This window comes from Malurus melanocephalus, unplaced genomic scaffold, assembly GCF_030028575.1.
Source record: "Malurus melanocephalus ecotype Western Australia unplaced genomic scaffold, MMel_1.1 scaffold_197, whole genome shotgun sequence".
Taxonomy (NCBI): Eukaryota; Metazoa; Chordata; class Aves; order Passeriformes; family Maluridae; genus Malurus; species Malurus melanocephalus.
In genome coordinates this window covers 822,143-835,121 of record NW_026623429.1, presented here as the reverse complement: position 1 = coordinate 835,121, position 12,979 = coordinate 822,143, and the positions used below count along the sequence as shown (strand labels likewise).

General features: G+C 43.7%; 1 protein-coding gene across 1 annotated transcript in view; it reads left to right on the top strand.

The window, feature by feature from the left end:
* The first annotated feature begins 11,962 nt into the window (after nucleotides 1-11,962).
* The window catches only part of ETV6 (ETS variant transcription factor 6), a 108,461-nt gene continuing 107,444 nt past the window's right edge, over nucleotides 11,963-12,979 (top strand). The window contains exon 1 of the mRNA XM_057373450.1: nucleotides 11,963-12,028. The gene's annotated coding sequence lies outside the window, so the exon portion shown is untranslated. The remainder of the gene's footprint in view (nucleotides 12,029-12,979) is intronic.

Here is a 12,979-nt window from a genome sequence, read left to right as displayed (position 1 = left end):
TTTTTTAAATGACCTCAATTTTAAACATCACAATCTGAACTTATTTTTTTATGTACAGTTTGTTTATGTGCAGCGTAAACACAGAACAGAAACTGCTGTTACTGGCTTCTCTGTTACGGGCTATTTTATTAGTTCCAAATTTCAAAATTAAAACTTTGCAGATAGAAATGTGAACTTCAAATGCAAGCATTTCTTTGCCAGTCAAACCATTCTGGATCAGCTATTCTGACTACCATTGTTTTTTGGACACTTTTAACCGGGCAGYGTTTAAGCTGATTGCGTTCAGCAGCTGGGTTTAAGAGGAGCTGTTTAAATGAGTTTTGTGAGTACAACTGGTAGTTTCTTCAGTGTTCTAGTCTGGCTTGTGGCGTGGAATGTGATATTGTGGCAGTGGAACAAGCCCCACACCGTCCCCCAACTTCTGTGCCTTGTTCTGAAAAGTAGGCAAGTGTTGTGCTACTGGTGTCACAGAGTTTCWTTMGGAGCCGGTGAACGGSAAGSGGTGCTGCTGGTGGATCTATTTTCTYRTTTTGTTGTTCTTCTGTTGTTKTTTTTCCTCCTYCTTCCYCCTCTAATTTGGGACAAGGGTGCAGGCAGTAAATGCCACATCACCTGGGGTGATAAAGTGGAAGGTTTCAGCAGAAAGGGTGAGGGCTGGTGCTTTGTTCATGCCCGAGACTGCTCACTGCGCAGTCTTTCTATCTCACCAGGTTAGAGAAGTGCTCTAACCAGATTTGGGAAAACTTGGAGGAGGTGAAGTTTTGGTCTGTGTTTTATTACTGGTAATCAGTATCAGCTGGCAGCAATCTCTYGGTTTGTGTGCAGTAGTTATCAGTGTGTGTGTATTGATTCCTGCTTGCTTTGCAGCAGGTACGTGCTGGCTGACTCCTTCTCTGAAAGACAAAAAAATCCCCTGCTGATCCCCAGCCCTTGGGTGTGTGCTYGCCTGGCTCATGGCGAGCAGACCCACTGTGTTTGGGCAAAGACGTTCAGTGCGTGGGGTCTAAAGCTGCACAGAGAACTCATCCTGGGGTCACGAAAAGAAAACGTCTGCATGAGAGATGAGCATGGAGGTTGGGTGCTCTGTTTGCTGCAGCTTAGGGCATCAGTGTCCTCTCTGTATGAACTGGAGGCTTTGGGGTTGTGGTGAACTCCTGTCTGAGAGGGCTTGAGKGCTCTGAGGTGAGCTGGGACAGGGCATCTGGTGTGGTTGTCGTAGTCAGACACTTTTTTCTTTTTTTTTTTTCATGGATGGAATATCTGTGTTGGTAGTAAGCCTGTTCCTCTGATCCTGAGCCACAGTAGTTAACTGATTATATTGTTGTAAATACTGCCACGACGTTGGCACTCATTACAGTATTATTGGCAAGTGATCCTTAAGGCCTCACCTCTCCTCCCACAGATGGGAGAACTGAGGCACCAGGGGAGTGTAAACATCTTGGCAGAGGCTTAYATGGGAGAAAAAGCTCAAAGGGAGACAGGACTAGCAGTTTAGACACAGCTGGTGATTTTTGTGATTAATAAAGGTCTATGTGGTGATAAGTGCTGTTAAAAACCTCACCTGGAGCTTTCTGATTGTCAGGATGTCCTTTTTTTTTGCCTGAAGTGACACTATACCTTGAGAATATTGCTGTGGTGTCATACGGAGATTCAAAATCTAGCAGGCAGATGGAAGGCTCCCGAAGGGCACAGTTTAATTTGTTTATTTGATTTTTTACAAATGCGACGCTTTCATTTGCTTAGTTTGACTTGCCACGCGATCATACAAACAATTGTGCTGGCACAAATATGGAGTTGTAGGGGAACTAAAACTGGGGATTTGGGGACACATCAGCTGCTTCAGGTCTTGCAGAGCAGGACTTCTGTGAGCCCAGGGTCTCTTGTATGCAGTTGGCTGATGCTTGAGCTGAGTTTTCTGTGGGCAGTGCTGAAGGCGCAGAGCCTCACTGCGAGTCAGGTTTCACAATGGGTTTCAGTGCAGATTTTATGTAGGTGCACACTGGTGGATATGGGTGCTCTCTCCTGTGTTGAGCTTGATGGGGTGACTCCAGAAATCAGCATAGGATCCTGCAGCTGGAGGACTTTACAGGGTGCTCATTTTGGATTGGAGGATGTACTTCATAATTGTTTTTAAAAAGGCAGAGGGAAAAGAAAARCCTGAATCAAACATTTTGAGTTTTTAATCTTAACTGGCTTCCCCGGATTCACTTAATTTTTGGATATGGTGAGTTATGTCTCCTAATATTTCTTTCATCCTGCTTGTGCAAAGAGCCCTCTCCTGCTGAAGGCTTCCCATGCTGAAGGACTGTTCAGCACCCCGCAGGCAGAATCCTGTTACCCTCAGCCAAGGCTGAGGATCTGTTAGTGCAGAGCACGCTCCTTAATGTTTACTTGTGTACTAGGAGGAGGATCCTTCTCCTGTTGGTGTCAATGACAAAACTGTCATTAAGTTCAATAGTGTGGGATTGAATGGTAGAAGACCAATGTTTGCAGATCCACACTATTTAACACCTGATTAATCACTTAACTTCTTGGCACCAGGTAAATGGAATCCCTCTGAAGCAAAATTTTACTAGCACTGCCCCAATTAAACGCTGGTCATTAGCATTCACTGTGTCATTACAGGTGAAGTCAGTTTCCTGGGAGGCAACCCATTAAAACAGCATCTTGAATCTGAAATGCCCCAATGAAACAGATGATACTTTAATGATAATTTATATGCATATTGCAGCATGCATCCCAAAGTGCCTTTTAGAGGGAGGCGACTAAACGGTGCTCTGCTGATAGAAATGATGATAAGAGGGAGATGAAGTCTCACACAGTGACACAGAARCAACCTTTCTGCCTTTTCAAAAAGTTATCTGGGTCCTTGAGTGCTTGCGTTCTGAATTCTTCTGACAAAAGCTTTCCTAATAACCTGCATACTGCAGGAAAAGGAGAGAGCTAAGGTGGCTTGTGGTTTTGGCCAGTAATATAGTTTTAACCTCCAGTCCAAAAATTGGGTAATTTGGTTTTGGTGGGTTTTTTTRCATGCTTTTGTTTTGAAGCATTTGTAGTTTATTGCTTTCAGCTGGGCATCCCCAGAGCACCGGCAACTCAAAAGCTTCTCGAAATGATCGCCTTGGCCTTTGCTTCCCCTATCTGTGAAACAAGCATAAAATAATAATGAACTTACCTAGGCAGGGCTAAATGTTTGTAAGGCAGCATGGAAACAAACTGTGTTTGTTTCTGATTTTGTACAGAAATCGAGGACAACGATCTGATTTGTACCTGTCTTTTTAGTTCACACGGTGTTTTTTGGGGGGCAGGGGAGTGGTGGTGGTTGGCTTTTTTGGTGTGGGCTACCTAGCTCTGCCGAGCAGTCAGAGAGAGGGAGATCCTACAGCTTCAGTGTGTCCCGGTGTCCGGATCAGCCACACGTGGGCAGGGTGGTGTTTCTGTGCCCGCAGCCTGCATGGAAGGCGGCTTTGGGAGAGGCTGGCACGTGTTGCTGCCGTAGCTGCTCTGCCACAATCCTGCTCCTGGCCCAGGGCAGGAGCGCCTGGGAGGAACGGCAGCCAAATGGGGCTGCTGAGCTTTCCCAGCACCTTCCCCTGACCAGCACCCTGCCCAGGGCTCCCTGATGCTGGCTGCAGAGCAGGCTGCATGCACAGTTGTGCCAGGTGTTATTCCTTCCCTGGTGAAGACAGTGGAAGGTGATGAACTGCTAGCGTTGCCACAACAATTCATYTTTAGTGTGCCTGCTGAGGGAAGGAGGCTGCCTGGAACAGCCCATGGGTGGGATGTTCCTCTAGGCAATCGTGAAGCAGCCAAAACAAGCCCAGGTATGTKCTCAGGTTCAGCATGGGCAAGGAGACCAGGCAGGCCAGCAAAGCCTCTGTGCCTTCAGCAGTGGAGTTGTGGCAATTGATTTATGCTRCTCTGGATTACTTTTTAGCTCTACAACTCGTGCCAAATTTAGACCATACTGGTTCTGATGTTGCTGAGTTGTCTCCAGGCAGTGTTTTGTTGAAGCTTCATCTACGCTCTTCATCTGTTTCTTTAGTAACATGTGGGACTCAAGCCTAGATTATAGTGACCACTTTTTTTTTGTTTTTTCCTTCAAAGATGCCACTGCTAGCAGGAAAATAAATGCTGAAAACTCCAGCCAAAGTTAAAATTGTTTATGGGATGTCCTGCAGCAGCAGTAAATAAAGGATTTTGAAAAGGGTTAAGCRTTTCACTGATTGATGGTATCATCTGTAATGCTACAGAGCTCCAAAGTGAACTGGGCATAGCAATTAAGGGAAGCKATAAATGAGTCTTCATCTAAATGATTTTCCAAAGGTTATTCCTTGTTAAGCCACATGCAATGTCTTTGCTTGTGTGTTGTTCTTGTGTAGTTTRCAAAGACCTTCTTGATTGAGACGGTCTGGAGGAAAAAAAGGGTATGAAAGAGATTCTCACTGCAGTGCGTATGTTGGTATTTTAGGGAACGTTTGCAGATAGAAATAAATAGTATTGTAATAATTTTAAAGATGTGTATARTGCCAAGAGTAGCATTGAGTGTGACTGCAAGAGCTGTGTTAGTACACAACTCCTCAAAAGTGCTTTGAATGTGACAGTTGGATTTCACATGTTTAACTATTAACAGCTGCCCTATATTAAATCCAGAGTTTGGATGTTTAATGTTAAAGTAAAATTAAAAATTATTATAAATAGGAACAATGAGTGATTTCTTGGGGGTTTTTTGGTTGTGTGTCTGCTTTTGTTGTAGGTTTTGTTTGGGTCTTTTCTAGCTGGCTCAAGTAGGATCTGATCAAGAAATTGTAAATTATTTTTACAAAATTAGTTTTGGGAGTTAATCTGGAGAAAATCAACTGGCATCCAGTAAGTTTTTTGTCCTTAAAAYTGATGAAATGCAGCAGAGAGTGAGATTCTTCATATGATTCAAATTTCAACTCAGTATAGCTGAAGTGATTTTTTTCATTATGTCTTCAGTGGGATCCTCCAAAACATCTATTAACAAAAACTAGGAATGTTTTCTACATGGTTTGGGATTCTGTGGAAATCTGTGAGCTTGGAGTTCCACCAGTTAAATGAAATGTCTAATACTGCCAGAGACAGCAGTACTAGAAGTCAGAGAGGGGTTTATWATCCAGGTAGTAGGGCTACAACAAGGCATTCTGTAGCTGCGAACCACATTTCCCCTTTATCTTCTTCCTTTTTTTCTTACAAAGGATTTCATGTAAATGTAGTTTCCATCACTGATGGAGCCCCTTGGAGCTGTGCTGATTGCTCTTGGTGGTTAAATGTGAGGCCAGCATTTAAAGCAATACTGGGGAGCTCTTTCCTTACTTTTTAGGAGGTCTTTGTTGCGATTTCCTCTCTCCATGACGAAACTAATCCTTTTTTTCTCCTGATGGATTAAGACTGGAGATAGTTGTTTTCCCTCYTGGATAGTTTGTTGTTACCTTCCTGCATTTCTTGTGCTTTAAAACACAGGCAAAGCCAAGCATTCTCTGACTTGGCTAGAGTTGGGCTTTGAGGTGGTAGGGTGTGAAAAACTTCAGAATCTGGGCTGAGGCTTTTGGTTCTGCTTGGCTCTGGAGGCTGCTGGAAAGAACTTTCCTTGGTAGGTGGATCCTGCCTGCCACATCTCTGAGAAGCTGCCTGAATGTTTCCAGTGGAATGTTTCCAGATGTTGCACCTCTGTAAAAGATTGGCTGCAGCTCAAAGCCTGCAGAGCAAAGGAGGGTGGTGCTGGCAGACCATGGTCACCYGTGGCACTGCCCTTCTCCTGCAGTGCCACTCCAGCTCCAGAGGAACAGCTCCCTGCAGCTCAGAGCACCACTGCTGGCTTGGGTAGCATGGTGGAGGCATGTGGAAGTGTTGGATGCCCGTGCCATGCTGGATGCCCGTGCCATGCTGGAGGCACACCTGAGTGGCAGACCATCTCCCTGGGGATGAGGAGATGAAGGGCTGGCCTGCTTTCACAGAGGGATGAGAATGCAATCGCTGCTGCCAGGGGTTCCAGGAAGGGCACCACGTTGCAGGAACAGGAATGATGATGGGTATAAAAGRCACTTCCCAGTTGGCACACTGAGTGGTTGTGTCACTCTCCTGTGGCTTGAGCAAATGTGTTCTTGGGAGAGGACTTGGGGAGACTTTGGGAGCAGCTTCCAGGAGAAGGTTTTGGGATGTAAAATATTTCATGGCATGTGGCTTTAGATGAGTATCACACCTTGCACAGTAAACACTGAGCTCAGATACACTGAGGATGATGTCCCAGCAAACTGCCTCACAGCAGCTGAGTCATCAGAGCCATCCATGACTGACCGACTGCTGGCTTCTGTTGCCTCCCAATGGGGCCAAATTACAACCTCAAAGTAAGAAAAGAGTGAATTAATAGTGTATGCAGAGCCAATTAGCACAGCCGAGTGAACCACACTGACAGGCAATGGCTGCAGGCTTGGAGAAATGGGCAGAAAGTGCAGGGGCTAGGATTTTTTTTTCCTGGTAATTTTGAGTGGGGCACTTCCAAAACTTTACTGCTTAACCAAAACAGCAAGGTCTCTTTGAGCTGTTCAGTTCTTTTTGCTGACAGACCTCCCAGAACTGCTCTGGCACCTGGGATCGTATTTTAGGAAATATTTTGATTAGTGAATGAAAGAGAAAGCTGAGCTCAGTTTTCAGTTTGGGGCGAAATAGTCAAGTAAAACCATAATGGGAAAGCAACAGGGAGTCAAAAATTATCTGTGTATTGCAGTTTGAATTTATGCTGTGTATCAGTTCTGATTACAGCGTGCCTTTCTGATTACTGAAAAGGATACAGAAATGAGCAGTGGAGTTGCCTGGGGAAACTTCTGTAGGAAGAGAGGCTGCAGTGCCTGGGACTTTCTGGCTTGGAAAGGAGACTGCTGAGGGAGGTATAACAGAAAACTGTAAAATTGCACAGCAGYGTGGTATGGAGAGCAATTCCTGGTAGTTCAAAACCAGAGCAGGCAATGAAATTACTAGCCAGGAAGGTTAAAACAAGTACTTCTTCCATCTGTGGAATTACAGAACTCGCTGCTGTGGTGGGGAGGCTAGAARTACAAATGGATTTTAAAAAAGAGGRTTGATGAATATGAAGAAGMTATTAAGACTAGCAGCCTATGTTGGGGGGCAACCTCCCTGTAATTCCCCAGGGGAAAGGTTTGGGGTTTTTTCCGTGTGCTAAGTCTTTTCTGAAAYAGAGACTTCTTTTGGGGATAGGATCACAGGCTTGCTCTGGTGGCGTGTAGGCATTCAGATGCTTCCATATAAAATTTTGCACCCTGGAAGGATGATCCTAAGTGTTTTTTTCCTTCAGATTGTTTTCCAAGTGTCAGCYCCAGCAGTCTTGATTTCAAGAAGACTGGATAGTTAGTGGGAAGAGAGCTAACGAAGGGCTTGTGTGTCTGTGACTCAGACTGGTGAAGACAAGGTTGCATGGACTAGCAAGAGGTTGGCTTTGCTTCTGTGTTTACCCAGATTCAAATGAAAGTGGGGAAAACCTTCAGGGAATACATGAAATTGGAATTACAGGTCAGCATTTGAAAAAAAAGAGAGGTTTTCTGCTTTTGGGGAAGAGAMAGTGTTTGCTCTTAAGAGCCAAATGTGGGTTACTCGTGCTTTTCTGAAGGTTCCAGTTCTCATTATCACCCATGTGAAATGTGTTCCTGAGGCATTAACTCCTTTTCACACTGGTGACAAATGGGGTCCCAACTGGAGCGTGGAGCAATCAGAGTTGCTGCTTTCACTGCTTGGCCAAATGTTGCAGTCACTGAACTGCCTCACTTGCTAAGAAATGCTGTCATTGGTACAGACCCTGCATTATGCTTTGATTGCGACTTTTTTTTTTTTTTAAATGGCAAACAGAAGAATACCAAATAAATTCTGGTATTATTTTGCATGTGTAGTTTTTAGTTATTTTTCCTAAAGAGAGAGTGATTCATGGTTTTGGGTAGCCATTCAAATGTATTGATGWGCAGCTAAAAATGGCTTTTAACCTAAATTTAGTTTTCCTCTCTGCTAATCTATACAATGTCCACAAATATCTATTTAAGTAATTGAATAGTCTCATAAAGATTTAGTTAGGCTTTTATTTTGGCAAATAACAAATTACTTTATTTGCTGGGTGATGGATTTTTTTTGTAATGATTTTACATGCTGTTTATGATTGGCTTTGCAGTGAAATGTAATTACAAGTACAATGTCCTGCATGAAAACTTGAGCATTAAAATGTTTATAATTGTACATGAAATGAAAATATCTGGTACATTTTGAGGTAATACAATGTAATAAATAACACAAATTTTCATTGTTTTAATCACACTGATTGTTTTCTGTCACGTTGATTTAGTATTAGTAGATKTTGTACTCTCACATTTAATTTTGGTTGACTGGAGGAAGGAAAGCTTTCTGCTTCTGCAGCCCCAAAGCTTTTTCCAACTTTGGGTGAGGTAATCATTGTAATGAACTAATTGACTGACCTGAAAGAAGGAAATATTCTCTCTCTATCTGTTACCAGAAGCTGGCTTGGCCCTTTGGCAGCCTCGGGCTCTAGCAGTACAATAGTGGATTGCACTTGAATCACATTTGAAAATACTTTGGTACTAGGTATTATGCTTGGGATTTATCTTTGGAATTATTTTCTGCTATTGCAGTTATCAGTGGATCTCAATACCCTCTAGTTTCATGTTTCTAAGTTTGTTTTAAATGAGAAAAAAAACCCCAAACCCCTTAAAATTTCAGTTTTTAGGAGAAGCAGCTTAGAAAAATTGTACATGTTGAGACAAAACGTATTGAATAAAGTGCTAGTCAGAGTCTCTTTCTCTCCTCTTTATGTTCCCCTCCATACTGTGTTTTTATTGAATTAAACTGGAAGCTGTATTTTTGGGTTCATTTCTATATAACACCTGAGAAACAACCACTTTTGACAGGYTGATCCTCAAAATACTTTTTATCAAATTACTTGCTCAAAAAAAATTTTGGTTGGTATCTATGCTTCTGGAAATRAGTACATATACTTGAAAAATAGGCATTTTTTTTAGAATTTGTCTGTATTTCTTGAGAAAAATTACCTGAAGGAATTAGGAAGTGAGGATGAGGAGTTTGCTATGACAAGCAGCAAGGCCTATTGCAGACTCCTGTGGAAATCAGAGCAATTTGTTTTAGTCAGGAGAGGCAGAGSCAGGGAGAAGCTAAATTGGAAAGGGTTATTTCTCAGTTTTGAAGAGGGGGAAGTCCATTTCCACACAACAGCCAGTGAGGWTACCCAGCTTGCTGCCAGCAGTTGTTTCCAGAGCACAGTTCATACCACTGGGTCTATCCAGAGCCATTCACTGCACAGAGAGCAGCACCCCCTAACYTGGGAATTTCTGTGTGCRAGGGATGCTTTATTCCTTGTGCTYTTACCCYGAGCATTTCCTGCTGGGTGTTGCTKGAAATGTGGTGTTAGCTTAGAYAGACCTTTGAGCTGACCAGGACTGTGTTTTTCCATTTTAATTCAGGCCTTTYATGCTTTGGTGCTTGACTCTGTACAGATGCCTCTGACAAGTGGAAAAATAACAGGAAAACCTCTCATGTGAATCAGACCTTCTGCTCTGTTTCTTGATCTTGTTATGATGTTTCCTTAGCAGAGGTAACCTGACCATCTGAAATTCATGAGAAGAATGTTCTTCAGACTRTGAAATGAAGTTTTGTTTGGGAAAATTCCTGGGGATTTTCCTATCCTTGACTCTCCTCTTGGGCTGTGATGCTATTTATTGACATAGARTGCCCTGACCTATTTTATTTCTCGATGCTTTTCCCAAGATTTGGCTGACAGAGGGTGGAAAAAATAATTAGATTCTTAGATAATTCAAATGCTGTGTGCTGTGTCAGGCACACCTCTTCTGATGTCTGATAAGAGATGAGTGAACACAGTTGCTTGCAAGGCGAGGATGCCTTTCTTTAGATGGCACAAACACGTAAAGCACGTGACTGTGGCTGATGAACAGGTGTTATACAATACAGRGACAATTCCAGCACTTCCATTCATGTATTCCATTGGCATGCCTGAAACCTGCATGGAGTGATTATCTTGGTTTGATAGTTCAGTCTCCTTGCCTTTCAATCCCTGACTCTTTAAGTTCCTAATAGCTGGGAAAATTGGGAAGGAAGCRTTATTTTCTGAGTGCCTGGACTTTGTTTTTCTACACATAACCATGAAGAAATGAGTAAGCCAGCAATGGGACCTTCTCGTGGGACTCTGCGTACACCAAATGTTTTCCTTGGGCAAGTTGAGCTGTTCCTCAGATGATGCTTGTCCTGTGCTGGTGCAGTTAGTGGGCAGTCAGAGCTAGAGAGAGAAGGTGGCTAAAAAGGAAAAAGCTCAACCTGCAGATTCTTGTGTGTCCTWTACAAAGACCCAATGTGGGATGGTGTCCTGCAGCAGGCAGACACACCTACAGCCTGCTCTCATGTGGTACATCATTGCCTGGCTTGAGGCTGGACTGAGCTGTGATGCTGTGGAGCACAAATTGCTCACCCCTAACGCTCCTGAAGTCTGTCCCGCTGCCCCAGCATGGAGGGGCCCTCTGGGGACAGGCTCTTTGCTTCTTCCCAGGTGTTGGCTATAGAGCCTCAATGTCTAAAGACATTATACCTGCTACCAGCACATTGAAACAGAAGCAGAAAGTCCCAAAAGATGACRATAGCTGAAGAAATTCTGTTTTCCMAGTGTTAARCACAAGGAAGTTAATGTTATCATTCCATAAAAAGCAAATGAAAGTCTGTCCGTGTACCACTGCGAAGTCTGGGCATACATTTTCCTAAGCAGTGTGCAGGCATGAAAGTAACGTGATCCTGTGACCAAAGGGTCTATGATTTGCTCAGGCATTGTAAGTAAATCTTTAATTTCTAACTGGCTGCTGTCCTGCCTGTTTGCACTCAGCTGCTCAGCTCCTGGATTTCCCACTCAGGCTTTGGGCAGTGGTTCATGGTGCTGCAGGAATGGATAATGGTGCTATCTTGAATGCAGCACTCCCTTCAGGCTGGTGAAACAGGRCTCAATTTTCCCATCCCTGCCTTTTCTAGTGTCCTAAGCCTGCCCCTTTCTCACCATTCCAAGTCGTGCTGAGTTTTCCTTCAGTTTTGTACCTCAAGTTTTACCTCACCCTTCATAGGTTTGAGGCCACAGTCCTTAAAAGTGGTGGTGGTGAGGCTACTGGGAAAACACCGCTCTTGGAGACTGCAAAATCTGTTCTCCAAGTCCTTTGGAATGGGAGCTAAATGATAAGCCTGGTTTTAAAAAGCAGTAGTATTCTATCTTATCCTGTCCTTCCAGTGGGGAAAAAAAATATGAGGATTTGATAATTTAAATGGCAATACAGTTGTAAACTTGGGATGATTTAGACTGCTAATGGAAAGTACATTAACTTTGATTTTTTTATCTGTGTGTTGGATGAAAGGATAATCTTAGCCTGTCTGATTTCCCATTGCTGCTGGGTTGCACAGCATCTGCCCAAAATAAAAAARCARTGTGGTGATGGCAGTGTGCACACGKAGCAGGCTCGTGTGGCCAGGTCCATTGMCTGCCTGCCCTCCATGTCTCAATCTCAGGTCTCACTGCTGTTGGTTGTTAATTATTCTGGCTGTGGGCTTGTTAAGAAACCCTGAAACCCAAGCATTTTTCCAGGCCCAAGTCATTTGTGCTGAGGTGTTTGTTTAACTASTGACTCGCCTTCTCTTGTTTTGTCTCTTACTCATAAGAGGTGAGGATCTTTTGAGCACGCTGTGAAACAAGAGTCCTGCTCAAAATATGGTGAGGCAAGTGAAAATTGTGACTTTAGCACTGGGTTTTCTTCATTCCAGGTTGACCCTGCTAGGTTCTGAATTACATGGTGTGGTTGTACAACACTGTCACACCATCCTTGTCTGAAGGACTGTTTGCTCATACCCACCTTTGGGTTGGTTACTTCTCCGCAAGTTTTTAACCATTCTTCAAAGGCACCGTTGATACTTTGCTCATGAAGTTTGATGGGTAAGTGGTAGCACCCTGGCAGATCTCATTCCACCCTTCCCCTTTCTTCTCCTGCGGGCTGGCACAAGTGTTGGGGTGGATGTGTGCATGCCAGGCAGCAGATCTGGGTGAAAATCAATGGGAATGAGCAGCTGGGAACATGGGGAGGGCAGGGTGGGGTTTTTTCGATGGTGGTGCCAACAGATCTGTGATTAAAGCATTGATGAAACYCAGAATAAACCTTTGGCCAGATCTRTGTTACCTGACATCAGAACTGAAGCTTTTAAGGATTCACACCTACCTTCTTTACAAGAACTGTCCCTTCAGGCTAGGATAGATTAATTACAGGAAAATGGTCAGGAGTTCCGGAAAATCTGATGATTCTTTTGCTGAGATGCCATCTCTTTTTTTTTTATTTTTTTTTTTTTTAAACACACCGAGACTCTGAAGCAGCACTGTTTGCTGTTGCAGTGTGAAGAGTAGAGCTGTTGGCTTGAGGTCTGAATGAGCCTTGTGGTATCAGTGAGGCCTTCCTGTTGTCACCTGCAGCATCCCTATCAAATTGTGGCTTGTTCTGCATTTGAGCACACCTTGACTGTGCTGTTTAGGTTTCATTGCTGTAATAAAAAGAGGCACTCACATACTGAGTTTTCTGAGATAGAACACTGAAAGCCAAACCTCCCTGCTTTCATGGCAGATTTGTGCTGTTCTGTACCACTGGTGCTGACAGACAGCGTGGGCTTGTTTAACCATGCAGCAAAGCATGAAGCCTCTYTGGGTCAGGGGAGGAAGTTTGTCCCACATGCCTCATCTAAAGGGTATTTCCGAGTTTCAGTTATGTCCTCAAAGCACCTAACGTGGCAGTGAGATGTTCAATCCTTGAGTCCTGCTCACCACAGCTTTCCTGGGAACTGGGTGTAAATGCCCARTTTGGTGTGAAAGGTATCTGTGGCATCCCTTCTCTCAAAAATS